This window comes from Cricetulus griseus, chromosome 8 (genome assembly GCF_003668045.3).
Source record: "Cricetulus griseus strain 17A/GY chromosome 8, alternate assembly CriGri-PICRH-1.0, whole genome shotgun sequence".
Classification (NCBI taxonomy): domain Eukaryota; kingdom Metazoa; phylum Chordata; class Mammalia; order Rodentia; family Cricetidae; genus Cricetulus; species Cricetulus griseus.
This window is the reverse complement of record NC_048601.1, coordinates 81640735-81657135: the sequence shown is the minus strand read 5'-3', so window position 1 is coordinate 81657135 and position 16401 is coordinate 81640735. Positions and strand designations below refer to the sequence as shown.

The following is a 16401-nucleotide window of genomic DNA, read 5'->3' as shown; positions in this document are numbered from 1 at the left end:
GCCAAGTACACCACTGTGAAGACTTGTCTTCCCTTATTCCTGATTTACTGTCAACCACAAGCTCCACACATGCTTTTGTGACACCACAGCTGGTTTCTCTATTTTTGCCCTTTGTTTCTCCATTGTTCAAACTGGGATGTAATATCATAGTTAAATTTATATATACAACTAGACAAGTCAGACTTATTCCTTTAAATTTCAACTTACCTGCTTTCTTAAAACAATCATAGACAACAACAAAGAAAACAAAGCTTTGGGTTTCAGTTACCCCTGTTTAGAATGGTTACACATACACATGGATATTTGCTTAAATCTGTGTGATGTTGCCTTATATACACATTTTCAAATGCTCACTGACTACCTTCTATAGTAACAAGGAAGTGAACAGAAACTTGTGGTTCTCCAAAGTCAGGCTTCACGGGGTTTTCCGTGCTATGAATCATTCCAAAATGAAGAAGTAATAAGCACTTATCACTGCACTTGTTAAATAAATGCATTTATCATTCAGTCTTCAAAACGGTTTTTATGATTACTGTTGTTCATATTTTCATATCAGTCTATAGAAACCTCCACGTCCAAGGCTACCTGGCCAGAGTTTGTATTAAGGTAAATATTTCAAAATGGTGTGACTACCTCCATCCTCATGCACTTGCTTCAAAGACGAGATAATGTGGATGTGTGTTCATTTCCATCCTGTCCCCAACTTTGCTATCTTGGTGCAGACTCATTCTATTATATGAAGTCACTGTCAAGTAGCTAGTATAAGAATACTTTTGTATTAGTGGCTACACAATACCATTTTAATGTGATTAAAAATCTTTACAGAAAATAGCATAAACAAATGAGATCAGTTTATCACTTTTCTTCCAAATCAATGGCCAAATAACAGAAATTGGAATTTGTGATGAATATGCAAATAGATACTGAACTTTGCCTCTAATGTCTTTCATTAATTGACTTCATAGATGAGCTGCTTACATGTGGAAGAGGAAATGCTGAATACATAGGCAGGTGTCTTTGTTTTTGTTTACTTAAGCTAATATAGTTTCTGGTTAAAAAAAAAAATAAAGCTGGCAGAAGGCAGAGGGAAAAAAAAACACTGAAACACAGTAGAAGCACCTGGACATAAACACTAGAAGGGCACAGGATCCTGGAAGCCTATGATTTAAGAGATGGGACGTGTCTGTTAACGGGGACAGAAGGTCACTGCTGGGCGTGGCAATGTGATGGGAGTTGCAGTGATAGAATCTAATTAGGTGGCAACCAGCATGTTGGAAACAAAAAGAAGGTCACATCTATTCAGCAGCTAAAATGTGCTAATACCAAATTAGATGCTTAGTCAGTATAACCACCTCTGCATGTGGTAAGTGCTTAAACCTCAGAGAAGCAGTTAATTATCTGTCCTCAATTTGCCAGGCTCCACTTCAAACCCAACTTCAGCCATATATTTAATGTCATATTTGAGAAGAATGTAAACCCCACACACACACTTTATGAAACAGAGTCAATCTATTTGTCCCCCTAGAGAGCAACATTTAATCACTCCTTTATTATTGGGGTTATAATTGGAATTGTGATCACTGCCTTTGCTTGCCTTGGGGGCTTTGTGCTTTCAAAGCCTTCAGAGCAAATCTCAGAACCCCACACAAAGGTTCACTAGTGACCAACTCCCCAAAACCTGTATCAAATAGGTTCAAAAGAAACTTTCAGATGTCCCTCAATCCGTGAATGGTTTGTAGTTGTTTTCATTCTGCACTGGCCCTACATAAATGCATTTCATGTTATAATTTAAGATTTGTTTGTTTTGTAAAGTTGATGCCTATTTTGTGTATTCTTGGGGCTTTTGTATTAAAAACAGATGAAAATAATTCTAAATGATGTATGCCATTCATTGCTGCTATCTACGAATCTATGTGTACTTGCTTCACAGGAAATCCAAGGGCTTTACAGGCAATAAAAGCGTCAATATTTTAATGTCCCTGATGGTTTGGTCACTGTTAAAAGAATCATGTGTCAAATAAAGTGCAGTTGCCACCCCTCTCGTGGCACTACATCTGCGAATGCAAAGTAGTCACACAGGCATCACAAGTGGTCCTGCCACACACAGAAGAGTCTAAAGGAAAATGAAATTACAGAAAAATTAATCTGCACAGCTTACACGCTGTTTATGTCATATGCGATAGAAGTTTCCATTTTTCTTTATAAGGTTTGAATATCTACTCTTTTCTCATTGATATGTCTCTCTAGATTAAGCAGAAAGTCTTTCTCTAATTCTTTTTATTTTTTGCTTTTTAATAAAAAAGATTTAATGTTAAACAGGTGAACATCAAAGGAAAGCATTATAATGCTGGTGTGATTTAATTGTTTGCTATACTTTCTCTAGTAAGAGATCTAAAATCACTTATTTACTCTGCAAACAAACAAAAGAATACAAACACAACCACAGATGCCCTCCATGCTATTGAGGATGAAAAGCAGAACAGCAAGAACTGGGAACAGCTGCATCTGTATGTGCCCAGTGCAACCTAGGAAATCTCTTTTTAAATGTATTAATGACTCTTAGGCAGAACAAGGAGGGGTGTGTGGAAGAGATTGGAGGGAGGAAGGTGAAGAGGGAAATGATGTACATTATATTCTCAAAAAACTTAAAGATAATTTAAAAATAAAAACAAATGTTAGGAAGAAACATCTGGGAGCTGGGTGTTGAACTGTAATGGGCCCAAACATTAGCATTACTGGCACCATGATGGAAGTACTTTTCAGGCCTTAAAACCCAATATAGTGGCAAAACCTGGTGACAAGGACTTAATCCATCAAAGTCCTTAGTTCTTGCAAGTCCCTAAATGTGCTAACCAGATCTTTGGCTTCTGTAGTTCTGCTTCTGGCTAACTGTTCTTGCTAACCTCATGAGGTGTGTCAACTCACAATGTATTCTTGTATTCTTTTTTTTTTTTTTTCCCCGAGACAGGGTTTCTCTGTGTAGCTTTGGAGCCTATCCTGGCACTCCCCCTGGAGACCAGGCTGGCCTCGAACTCACAGAGATCCACTGCCTCTGCCTCCCGAGTGCTGGGATTAAAGGCGTGCGCCACCAACACCCCAGGCCTCACAACTCACAATGTATTCTTTGTCCTTAAAAGCCCACCCTAAGACAATAGTTGAGATCTCCTGGGTAAACTGAGAGGGGGGGCAGAAGAGAGGATATGGGGGATGGGAACATGAGGGATCAATAAGCCCGAGTTGGGGGAGGGACTGAGTGGGGACCAATGCAGAAGATATCTTGATAGAGAGAGCCATTATGGGGTTAGGGTGAAACCTGGTGCTAGAGAAATTCTCAGGAATCCACCAAGATGACCCCAGCTAAGACTCTTAGCAATAATACTGAGGGTGTCTGAAGGGGCCTTCCCCTTTAATCAGATTAGTGACTACCCTAATTGTCATCGTAGAACTTATATCCAGTATGATGAAAGCAGATGGAGTGACCCACACAGCCTAGCACTGGGCTGAGCTCCAGGAGTTCAGTTGAAGAGAGGGAGGACACAAGAGAAGACTGCATAGTCCCTCGATGAAGGGGATGGGGACAAGAACCTCTGACCAAAGAGGGAGACCAGGGCGTGGAGAAGAAGGAGATAGGAAGGCAAGAAGTGGAGGGCGAAGGAAAACAAGAGGACTGAGACAGGGGAGGAATAGAGGACAAGAAAGGAGATGCCTTGACAGAGGGAGACAGTGCAGGTTTGGAGAGGGGTCTGTCAGAGGGAAAATGTTAGGGGATTCACAGGGATGACCCCAACTAAGCCAGGCCATGGTGGAGAGGATGCCATTGATGCCTTTCCCCTATAATGAGATTGATGCCTACATGGTTACCATTCCTAGAGCCTTTATCCACTTGCTGTTCGAAGCAGAAACAGACACTCACAGCTAAGCACTGAACCATACTACTGGAATTCAGTTGTGGAGAGGGAGGAGGGATGAGTAAAGGATCCAAGACGGGGCTGGAGAGACCTGCAGAAACAGTAGAGCTGACCTACTGAGAACCTGGAGACACTAGTCATAAAGCTGGGGAAATAGCATTGGACCAAATCAAGCCCTCTGAATGTGGGTGCCAGCTAGGAGGCCAAGGCAGTCTATGGGACCTCTAACAGTGGAGCCAGTCTTTATCCTTAGAGCACAAACGGACTTTGGGAGCCCATTCCCTATGGAGGGATACTATTGCAGCCCAGATACAGTAAGGAGGACCTAGACCCTCCCCCCAAATGATATGACAGACTTTGAAGGTCCTGGTGGAGGACTTGGCTATTATCTCAATTTTCTCAGGGTCTACTAAAGATGCATTTACCCATAGACAACAGGAAGCACTCTGGAGAACACAACACCCACATTGCCAAGATATGGGATGTGTAGACTTTGGTTATTTCATGGTTGTGGATGTTTGTTATTTAGGGGGATATAGGTTAAAAAGACAACTATTAAGCTCAGATATGCATTGGTGTGGATTTTGGTATAGTGATACAAATTTAAAGGTACTTTTGTTATACTGAATATATGTTTCTACTCTTGTTTGGGGTATTGTGTTTACATATTTCATTTAAAAATGCAATGTATAATTGGGAAATTAAGTTAGTAGTTAATCTGTAATAACCAAACTTATAGTCAGATTAGGTAAGTTTTCAAGGTTAACAGGTATATTTTAGACAGATAGATGACTTTCAGACACTTCAAAGACCTATAGAATATGGCATTTAAGATGTTAATAACAAAGTTTTTCATGACAATGCGATATATCTGCTCCTGGCAGCCACAATTTACTTCATAAAGGATGGTGGGCACCAAGGAAACTCCATATGAAATGTGTTTTCAATGTGACAAGGACACAAGAAAAAGACTGTTGAATTTTGCCAAATCAAGGTGGGAAAGGCCTTGAGATTCCTGATTCACAGAAGAATCTGCCAGATATTCTGCAGGACACAGAGGAAAGCAACAGAAGACAAATTTTGCAAATACAAGGTAGGACAGTCCTTCAGATTTCCTTCTTCACTGAAAAGTCTGCCATATATTCTATGCCCATAGGCTGAAGATGGGTGCCCCAACACTGCAGAACAATTTTGGGTGACTATTCAGTCAGCCAGCTGTCTCTATTAGTTAATATTACATCCTTCTGGGGTCTTTGATGGAGTTAAAGACTAAATAGGGAGTTATAGTTTTCCCTAGTTATGATAGAAAGCAAATTAGGTATAAAACTTTGTAATCACTAAGATAGATAATAAAATATTTTCTCCAAATTTGCTAAATACTAATGGACTGAATATTGTAAACATAATTCTTACTTAATAACTGTTTTTGTTGCATATAGTTTTACTATGTTAAAGTTATTAGCCTTTAATTTTTATTTAGACAAAGATAAAAACAGGGGCAAAATGTTGTAGAGTATTCATCTAAGATGTGTTACATTTGTTTATGCCATGGAGTATTGTTTAATGATTCAGAGGTGTGTTGCATTCTTTTATGTGGTATTTGTTTAATTATGTAAACTTGTGTTACCTTGCCACCTAAAACACCTGATTGCTCCAATAAAGAACTGACTGACCAATAGCTGGGCAGAAGAGAAATAGGTGGGGCTGGCATAGAGAGAGAATAGGAGAAAAAAAAGGAGAAGGAAAAGAGGATGTCAGAGGCCAGCCACCCAGCTATACAGACAGCCACATAGAAAGAAATAATATATATATATATATATATATATATATATATATATATATATATATATAGAATAGAGTAAGATAAAAGCTCAGAGGCGCAGAGGCAGACACCCACAGCTATACACTGAACTGAACTCTGGAACCCAGTTGCAGAGAGGGAGAAATGAAGATCAACGGGGTCGGGACCAGGCTGGTGAATCCCACAGAAACAGCTGACCTGAACTAGGGGGAGCACATGGACCCCAGACTGATGTCTGGGAGGCCATCAAGGGACTGATCCAGACCCCTAAAAGTGGATGTTAATTAGGATGTTAATATGGGGCCTCTGGTAGTGGATCAGTATTTTTCCCTGGTGTAAGAAGGGACTTCGAGAGCCCATCCCACGTGAAGGGATGCTCTCTCAGCCTGGACACATGGGGGGGGGGCCCTAGGCTCGGCCCAGGATGAGGTTGTGGAATTTGGGGAGCCCCTGTGGAGGGCCCTCCATGGGGAGCAGAGGGGGGAGAGGGCGGGTGGGGAGTTGAGGGGAGAGGGAGACGGGATTGACATGTGGAATTATAATTTTGTAAAAATTAAATTTAAAAAAAACAGAAAAAAACATAAAACAAAACAAAAACAACAAAAAAGCAAATGCTCAGAGGCAAAGGTAGAGCAGATAATTTAAGTTAAGAAAAGCTGGCTAGGGAGCTGGAGAGATGACTCATTGCTCTCCCAGAGGTCCTGAATTCAATTCCCAGCAACCACATGGTGACTCAAAACCATCTATAATGAGATCTGGTGCCCTCTTCTGGCCTGCGAGCATACATGCAGGCAGAGCACTGTATACATAAATAAATAAATCTTCTTAAAATGTTTTATAAAAAGAACAAAAGAAAAGCTGGCTAGAAGCAAATCAAGCTAAGGCCATGGCATTCATAAGAATAAGTCTCTGTGTTATCTGGGAGCTAGGTGGTGGCTCCCCAAAGAGGGAAGAAAAAAAACAATTATATCCATATAATTCTGCTATAGCCTATAGCAGAAGCCTATGCACCAAAACACTCTAGTAACACAGAAGGCCATAAACTCAAGCCACCACCTTCTCTCTGTCTCTATCTCTGTCTCTGTCTCTGTCTTTGTCTCTCTCTCTGTGTGTGTGTGTGTGTTGTTTGTTTTACCTCAAATGTTTACTTGAGTAAATAGGGAATTAAAAATGCAGCATGACTTCCAAAAAGAACAAATTTGTAATTAATCTTTACAGCCACAGGGATATAGAAGTGGCCACAGTTCAGGTATTGCTCACTTATTATTCATCAGAATTTTGCAGATTCAAGGACAGTTGTGGCTGCAATTTGAATGCATTCCTCCACACTTCAGGTCTTGCCAATGTGACATTATTCAGAGGTGGCCTTTCAGAAATGTTTAGCAGATGGAGAGATGGCTCAGTGGTTAAAAGCACTTGCCACTGTTACAGAGGACCAGGTTTAGATCTTAGCACAAACATCAGATGCCTCGTAACATCTTGTAACTCCAGTTTTCCAGTTCCAGGCAATGTATCTGATATACTCTTTTGGCTGCCAGGACCATCCGAATGCACATGCTACAGCACACACACACACACACACACACACACACACACACGCACACGCACACGCACACGCACACGCACACGCACACGCACACGCACACGCACACGCACACGCACACGCGCACACACACACACACACAATCACTTGGGAAAAAACCTTCTTCCACTGTAAGGTTTCAGCAACAGATTTTGCATGAAATCCAAGACTTTTTTTTTTTTTTTTTTTTGGACATAAACCCAGAGCATCTTGGCAAGAGCAAGAAGTCTTGCCCTGCCCTAGGTTCATGTGTTATACAGGAAGATTGAGTAAAATGTAGGGAGCCTCCTGTTTTGGAATTACACAATTGGGTCTGAATCTTGGCCTGCCTTTGGCCATTCATGTAATTTATACCCATTTTTATTTCATCGTCAGTATCTTTAATTAAGAAACAAAGTTTAATTGTGCAGTTGCTCAAAATGAATGTGAATTTTCAGTAACCACTTTAGTCTGACCTAATCATCCTGTCTTCCCAAACTAACATTTAAAATCTAGAACCCACTCTTTAATCTCAGCACTGGTGAGACAGAGGCAGGTGGAACTCTGTGAATCAAAGACCAGCCCAGTCCACATAGGGAGTTCCAGGACAGTCAAGGCTATGGAGAGAAACCCAGTCTGCAAAATAAAACAAACAATTGCTTAAACAGCAATAAAAACATACAAACAAAACAAAACAAAACTGCTACGAAATTTAGAACCCAGTGTTATATTAGGACACTGGGTCTTAAAGGAAGTATTAGGTCACAAAGGGCAAGCCCTGATAGCTGCCTTGCCACTTCATATCCAAGACCACACAGCTAATAGATGCCATCTGTGAGGAATAGATTTCACCACATGCCAAATCTGCTGTACCTTCATCATAGACTTCCTGGTTTACAGAACCACAGCCATTTATGATGGCTGTTGGCTACCCAGCTTGTGATAGATACCCTATCCCACTCTGCCCACAGGTTTTCTAGGATCTAAAACAAACTTATTCTGTCTGTCCAGATCTAAAATGATCACAAATGCATTTCTTTAATAAAGAGTTCTATTTGCCATTTCCTAAGGATGTAAAAAATATTATAGCACTTGATCCATTGATGGCTTTCTCACTATTTGGGTACAAAAGGCATTTTTAGATAACACTTTTATTTATTCTTTCAAATTTTTAAAACGAGTATATTTTTGTCATGTCCATCCACTACCACCTCCCTCCAATTCCTCTGATGTCCCCAACAGTGTCATCCTTGAAACATCTTGTCTTACTTTTTGTTGTTGTAATTAAGAGCTGGAAAGTACCTTAGTGTCGCTTGCACGTCAATGGACGAGGGACCATCCACTAGGTCAGCAGCCATGTTCCCAAAGGAGAGTAACTCTCCCTCTCTCAGCAACCATCAACTGATCATAGCTTCTCCACAAAGGTGGGGCCTCAGAGGCCTCTTACCAATTCATGCCAGAATTTTGTTTGACTTAACCCTGCAGGTTTTATGAAGGTTCTGTGAATTGTTGTACATAATAGCTATGTCCAGAACTCTGCACTTCTCAGCTCTCTTCCTCATCCGTCTGCTGTTGCAGTCCTCCTCCCCACTCTTCCAACGTGTTCCCTTAGTCTTAAATGTAGAGGACATAATATAGATGATTCACCCATAGCTGAGCACCCATACTTGGCCTTTTGATCAGATACGATTTTCTGCATAATCACTGTCCACTGGGGTGTTGGGGATGTTTCTCTAACCAACTTGAGAGCAACACACACATGTGGACATAAACATATTTAGAATACAGTCTGACAAAATGAGCTCTAGAACCTATGATTTCCCAAGTTATCAGGTTTTGACCAGATTTACAATACCAGGCACAAAATCTCTCCTGTGGAGTCTGTGGAGTGGGACTCTTTTCCAATGAGAAGCAGTCATGCTGTCGGGCCATAGCCACCATGCCACTATGCAGGCACACCTTGCCAGGGAGGTCAGTGTTACAGCATGTGATGTCCAGTGCCGGGTAAGGTCGTTGATGAAAAGACTAATTTAAAAAAAAAAATGGATTAAAACCTGTTCCTCTCAAAGGCTAAATAGTTAATGGTTTTACTTGGCATTTGACTCCAAAGCTACATGCATGTTAATGAATGGGCATGGCTTTGTTCCAAATGACCTTTATTTATAAAAATGGAGCTAATGACCTATGTATGGCATAGGCACTAAATACATGAAAATAAGATATAACATTAGTTGTTCTGAGATACAAGAAGCAACCAAGATTTCTTTTTTCATTATTCAGTCGCTTTACATGTTGTTTCTGTGAACAAATGTGTGGGGTCTCTGCCACATTTCAACCAACTCTTTGTCAGGACCAGCAGGGGTCCTCTAATTCAATTCTGACCTTGTCTTACTGATGTCTCACCAGATCACAGATGGTGAGGGACAGCTTCCAAGACTGTCTTGCACATCAGATGCCAATTGCAAACCTTTAGCTAGGCCTGTATTTCTACCTAACAGGCTGTGGAGTGGGTTTCCCAGGATTCCCTCCACTGGTTTAAGGAATTTGCTACAGGTTTACTCAACTCTGGGGGTCACTTCATATGATTAGTAAAATATTTAAAGGACACATGGAAGAAAGAGATGGGGCAGGGTAAATGGAATGGGGCTCCTGGCCTAGTCTGGGTGGCCTTGTCTCAACTTCTTGTGTTGAGCTCTCCATATTTTTTCTGGTTCTGTGTAAGCTCCATTGCAGAGTTATGACTGATTATTGTCCATTTGCAATTGAATTTAGTCTTCCAGCCCTTCTCCCTGTCTCCAGATGTCCAGGAATGGGAATGAAAGTCCTAACCTTCTAATGCCAAGATCTTTTAAAGGCCAGTTCTTATCTTTACGATGTATGGGGTCTCAGCCACCAGGGCGCTCATTAGCATACAAACATGCTTCTTGGGAGATTTCAAGCAATTTAGGAGCTGTATGGCAGGATGCTTAAGTGCACACGCAGGGAATGTGTGACACTGGTTCTGCCTGCACGTATTCAGGAATGGAGAGATGGTAGTTTCTCTTTCTTATGCCCTCCCTCTTATATACTTATGTTCATTATACAAACAGCTAATAAAGCAATGTTTGTTCTTTGCTTTTTGCTTGGTTTTGTTTGTTTGTTTGTTTGTTTGTTTGGGACAGGTCTCACTTTGTAGCCCTGCCTAGTCTTGAACTCAGAGTTCCTCCTGCCTCTTCCTTGCAAGTACTGTGATTAAAGGTGTGGGCCACCACACCCAGCTCTGGTTCTTATCATGAGATGCTTGGTTCTTCAGAGAAAGCTGTGTTTTTTGTTTGGTTTGGTTTGGTTTTGGGTTTTTTTTTTTTGTTTTTTTGTTTTGTTTTGTTTTGTTTTGTTTTGTTTGGTTTTTTGAGACAGGGTTTCTTTGTGTAGTTTTGGAGCCTATCCTGGCACTCGCTCTGGAAACCAGGCTGGCCTCGAACTCACAGAGATCTGTCTGCCTCTGCCTCCTGAGTGCTGGGATTAAAGGAGTGAGCCTGAGATTGAGTTGAGCAGGTTTAAGTGTTTTCACTAATAATTCTCAGGATTGACATGTAGATGTCGGATAGACAAACAAGCATAGAACCAAAAAAGAAGGGAAGGCAGGCATGTCATCACCATCACTGCTTGGACAGCCCTGGTGAGTGCCCAGAGCAGAGTTCTTAGACTCCAACATAGCAGGAACTAAATTTGACGGATGATTTGAAATTATTAACAACTCAAATATATCTGTTGGTTTCTAAGGGATCATATGAAGTAGTGAGAAAGCTGCAAAAAGGATCTGGAGAAATCAAGTCAAGCATTCTGCTTGAAGCTTGCCCTTAACCAGACCTATTTGGCTTCTGGAGAGTAGGGGTGGAGAAGGGTGGCCAAAGAAAGGTAGAAACAAACTGTCCTACAGTATACAGCTTGCTAACCTTCCCTGACATTTGGAACAGTGAATTTCTCTCTGTGTCCTTGACACAGCAGCTCTGTCTTCCTGCTAATCCTAAACTATTTTCTTTCTTACTGGGATCCACATAACATCTTTGTCAATAAGTATACAAACAAATCCCTTTCCTAATAAATAAACTATCTCTGCATATGAAAGGAAAAGTTTGTACAGGGGGGAGCTGAACACCCATTGTATTTTTGACATCATTGTTATGTGAGGTGGTACCTCGGATCCCATGGCAGGCAATAAACATGTCATCAGGCAAACTTATGTGGGAAAGACATTTATTGGGGAAAGGGAAGGAAGTGGGGAAGGAAGGAAGAGGAGAGAGAGAGAGAGAGAGACAGAGACAGAGAGAGACAGAGAGAGAGAGAGAGAGAGAGAGAGAGAGAGAGAGAGAGAGACTTGCCTCCTCAGAGAAATGGCAAAATGAGAGCATGAGTGGACAGAGCTTGTCTCTTAAAGGGACCTGCTGTGCCTGCATAGAACCAGGGTACTGCTTGCCATGCACAGAGGTGACCACTCTGCCAGGTCCCCAAGGGGCAGGGCCGGGTTTGACTGGATGATAATAATCATCAACTAAGAAATGCCAGTTTTACATAAAATATATTAGAGATTTCTAAATATTTGAAACTATTTGGAAAATTTTATTATGGAATTAGTTTCACAGTGAGTTGAATAATGTGTTAAGGCAATGAGAGATGAACAAATTTAGTTATGGAAAGGTCTAAGAAAAACAAAAGACTTTGCAGATAAATGCAATTTAAAATTTAAGTTTTCAATATAGTCAGACCTAATGAGAATATGTTGCCAATGAGATGGTAGAAAAAGAGAACACCATGCTCAGTCAGTCATAGCCAAACTTCAAGCAATGAGGAAACAATTTAGGGATTTGAAAGTGAATAAGATGATATTAAATATTGTATACTTTTGTCTTCTTGATGACCTACAAAACAGATTTGGGGGGGTACACACTAATTTATAATACTTGTAAAGTGCAAGTATTACGAACATCTGACTGAAATAGAAATCCTTGACTTGAAACAATGAACAAATTACTAGGACTTCTCCCACACAGATGCCTCATTACAGAAATTATTAATTTTGACTTTCTTGCAGAAATGGAAATAAATGAAATAATCCAGGTTATATTGCTCAGATAGCATTCAAGAAAATAAGACCTTATCTGCTCTAGTGAGGCCCACCGTGCTGTTCCTAAGAAGAAAATCAAATTGCTTTTGCTCAGCTGAATGTGAGACCCAGGGCCTATCATCCAATATCTCTCCTGATCCACACTGTTGTGGGATTATTATGTATTAACAGAAGTTCCTTTTATAACTAATTTTATTTTCTTGTGAAACTGGGTGAATTAGAAGCAAAGCACATACAAATCCATTTAATGACTAACACCCTCAACTGCACATCCTTATCATACAAAGATGTCATTACCTCTAATCTTGTGTGTGCCTGGCTGCACTAACCCTGTTAATGCACTACTGTCAGAGATTATTGACAAGTAAATGACCAGGGCCATCATTTCCTTTTGAATACATAATAATAGCAAATTTCCATGGGCCAGCACCAACTGAGCACCCTCAAAGCCAAGCACTGTTTGAGGGTTTTGCACATATTTTTCTTTGCAAAGCATGGTTACCCTGCAGAGGAAATGCTGTTAGTAACATTTTAAAGGTGCACAAACTAAGCAGAGGTGAAGTCACTTGACCACAATTACCTAAATAATGGTGGTGGTCAACACAGGGACCTGCATTAACAGGCATTTGTCATTCACCTTTTGTGGGACCCACATTAACGACATTAATGGGCATTGGGCCCTCATCTTCCATGATGCTTGGGGAAAACAACTTATAACCTGATGTAACACCTTAATACTATTATTAAGACCTGCTAAAGTATGAGAAAGAGTGACCAGACTCTGGAAATGCAAGTTAGAAGCACTTATGATTTATAAACTATTTAGTATGTTAGAAATAGGAGGCCCAAGTATTGATGCTTGCAGAATACTGTAAACATGTTCTTAAATGCTTACTAAGTAATCACACATAATTCAGTTGGTCTTTATCCATGGGAAAATGATTTACTAAATGTTTAAGATATGATGACCTTTTTCTGAACACATGACTTCCATGGCTGCATTAAAGACTTGATTAAATCTATTCTTATAAACCTTTTCACTTTTGTTGTTTACATAAATACTCTTGAGAGAAGTCTTTGAAAATGTGAGTGTGCAGTTTGGTGAAAACCAAAGCTGCCATCTTGTAGGTATTGTTAAGAGCCAAAGTTAACTGGTAAGCCCCACTTGCCCAGTGACAAAATAACTTCCTGGAATGCTTGAAGTTCTGCTTCCTGAGAAAAGAAGAAGCCACATGTTTTCACTCCCCTAAACAAATTTGTTTGACCCATCTGCACCAGATATGTTTCATTACATGTCGGTGGGAGGTACTTAGGCAGGAAATACGCCACAATGTATGTTTGCCCCTGATTGGACCTGATGGAAAATGGGGTTTGCTTTTTTTAAGTCCTTGCAAAATGTGACTTGTGTCCAAGGCCATTTCCTGGGAACCCATGGGTGGTCCTGGCCAGAGTCCATCTACCTGTCCACTATTTAATTAAAGCTTGCTTCACATTTGGCTCAGAATTGTGGGACTGGTTTTCTCTCACAAATCTCAGAATTACTGGTGCTCCCTCTCTAGCATGGAGTGGAGAAAAAGGACTTCATATTAAATAGTTGTTTTGAGTGGATAAAAAACTACTTGCAGGTAGACCACTGTGAGCAAGTTTGTGAGTTTTTGCAAAGTTTTATGAAGTAGTTTTCATGTACCCCACCTTCTTGTTTTTGGAGATGGGAGTCCCATTATACTGCTCAGGCAGACCTTGAGAGTATGGGCTTTGTAGCCCATACTGTTTGAAGACTCTGGATTCTCTAGCCTACCTCCTGAGTATTGTGCTGATGGGTGTGCACTACTACTAAGGCCAGCACCCCACATTCTTTCCCTTCTTCTGTTTGTTATTAATGGTGAAATAAAAATTCATTTGTTAGATCAGGGTTGATGGAAATGATGTAGAGAAAAACGGAAGAGGAAACTGAAATCTAAAGAAGTAGATTTGTTCTTTAATCGGAACAATGGAAGGACCGTGGTGTCTTGGGGAATGGAGACTGGGTAGGAGTACTGGGGCCTGGGACTCAGCCGCAGATGGAACTTCTGAGGAAAGTCTTATCAGTAGATATGTCTTTTGTAGTTCCAAGGCCAAATGATGTCAGCAGATGTTCCATTACTGCTCTGGATTTCCTGTCCAGCAGGTATTCTTATCAGGATGCTGAGTCAGGAGTTGCTCAGCTCTTTTGAGTTTCCTTGTTTTAGGTCATTAACCCTTGAAGTGTAGCCAAATCATTTTCCTTTAGCACAGTTATCAGACCACATAGAATCAAAAGGCATTGTGTTCTGAATGAACTCACCTCCTTCGGCCTTGCAATTTTTTGGGTGGGGTAAACCTGACCCACAATATGTTTTGACATCTCTGAACCAGAAAATACCTGCACAAATGGAAGACAGTTTTAGAAAGTTACTAATACATGTGTGTTGGTAATATCCCTAAAATGGCTAAGGTCAGGTGGTTCACAGAACACTGACTAAACAGTAGTTGCAAAGTGTCTTTACAGCAAGTCTGAGAGCTGTAATGGCCACATGGGCATAAAACTACAATTTTTTTTTTTTTGAGACATACAACCTGACAGGTAGTTTAAACTTAAATCCATGGACCCAGTTTTGCCGTGTTTCCATAATAAATTCCTTCTACTAACCCCTGCCAAGCCATTAGGTTTCTAATAGCATAGTGCTTACCAAAACAGCCTGAGTTTGCTCTCACTCATTCCTAATTGTCCTAGCTCTATTTAATGTCAATGGTTCTTGACAGCTTGTCATCACTTTCATTTGAAGAAATAATGATAATTATAGACAAGGATGAAGGGCCTGAACGTAAGAATGTGACCTTGCATCAGTGAAATAAGCTGCATCTTAAAAAAAATTCTGATAATATAAACTTTACCAGGCTGTTATTAGAACTAGCAAGAAAAATATGCAGGCAAAATAAATGTCAGACCCCACTACAAGCAAGTCTGCAGAATTCATGATGGATGGAGAGTAACAGGGCAGTGAGAGCTGTTAGCTCTCGACATCAGGATCAGGGAGAGGTGGGCACTGACAGCACATGTGCCCTGATTTTTCTGCAGAAATACTCTGCATAAAAATTGTCGGGACTCGGGCAAGCCCAGGGCTTCCTCTAGGTTGCTCCTAGGCAGAATTATCTAAGGGACTTGGATGTCCCAAATTCCCAGGCATTAAGCCAATGAAAATAGCCTGAGCCAACTTGATTATCTCCTTGAACCCAGCACGGCAAACTGACTCCCAGTAATGCAGTTTTTTATACATTTTTTTAAAACCAGTTTTACTTAAAATTGACTTACAAACAAAATGACAGTCATGAGCATGAGCCAAAAGGTTCTCAAAGAAAATGTAAAAGCTTAAAGGTAGGTGGTGCTGAGCTTGAGGCTGAGCGAAAGTCTGCGACCTGGTGACCTGGGGAGCCAGCATCCTGGCAGCTTACTTGTTCGGGTGGTAAGCACCTGTGCCATTGGGAAGACTTCTAACACCAGCTTCCTCTGCGATAGAAACTATTATAATCAAGAGAACTTACCTTTTTCTCACTCTCACGTTCCAAATGTATGTCTTCCTCAAGGAGGAAGGGGGACTGTTTACACCTCACCATCTGCGATTGTTTTGGCCTGAAGGCCTGACTGCCTCCCAGTTCCCTCATAAACAAAGGGAGATTTTATTGACCAATTCATTTTCAAAGAGCTTTTAAAAGGCATTAAGCAATCAATTCTCACATAGTGTCCAATTTGAGTTTCTCATTCTCTCCTGCCAGAAAAGAACCTGAAAGCAATATCCACACAAAATATTCACCCAGAGAACAGACAGCTTCCTTTATGTGCTCAGAGTTGCCAAGACAGGCACTGTGAAACGAGGGTGCTTTGTCCTCCCCTCCCCAGCCTTTCCCTTCTTCGTTTCAATATTGAAATTTTTGAGATGATTAAGATTTATTTAGTCCTATGAGTATTGAGATGAATTCTTCAGAGAAAGCCAGATTCAAATCGCGCGAG

General features: G+C 40.7%; 1 pseudogene; it reads right to left on the bottom strand.

Annotated features, from left to right (window-relative positions):
- The window catches only part of LOC103158559, a 71347-nt pseudogene extending 55340 nt beyond the window's left edge, over nt 1–16007 (bottom strand).
- Nucleotides 16008–16401: the final 394 nt, after the last annotated feature.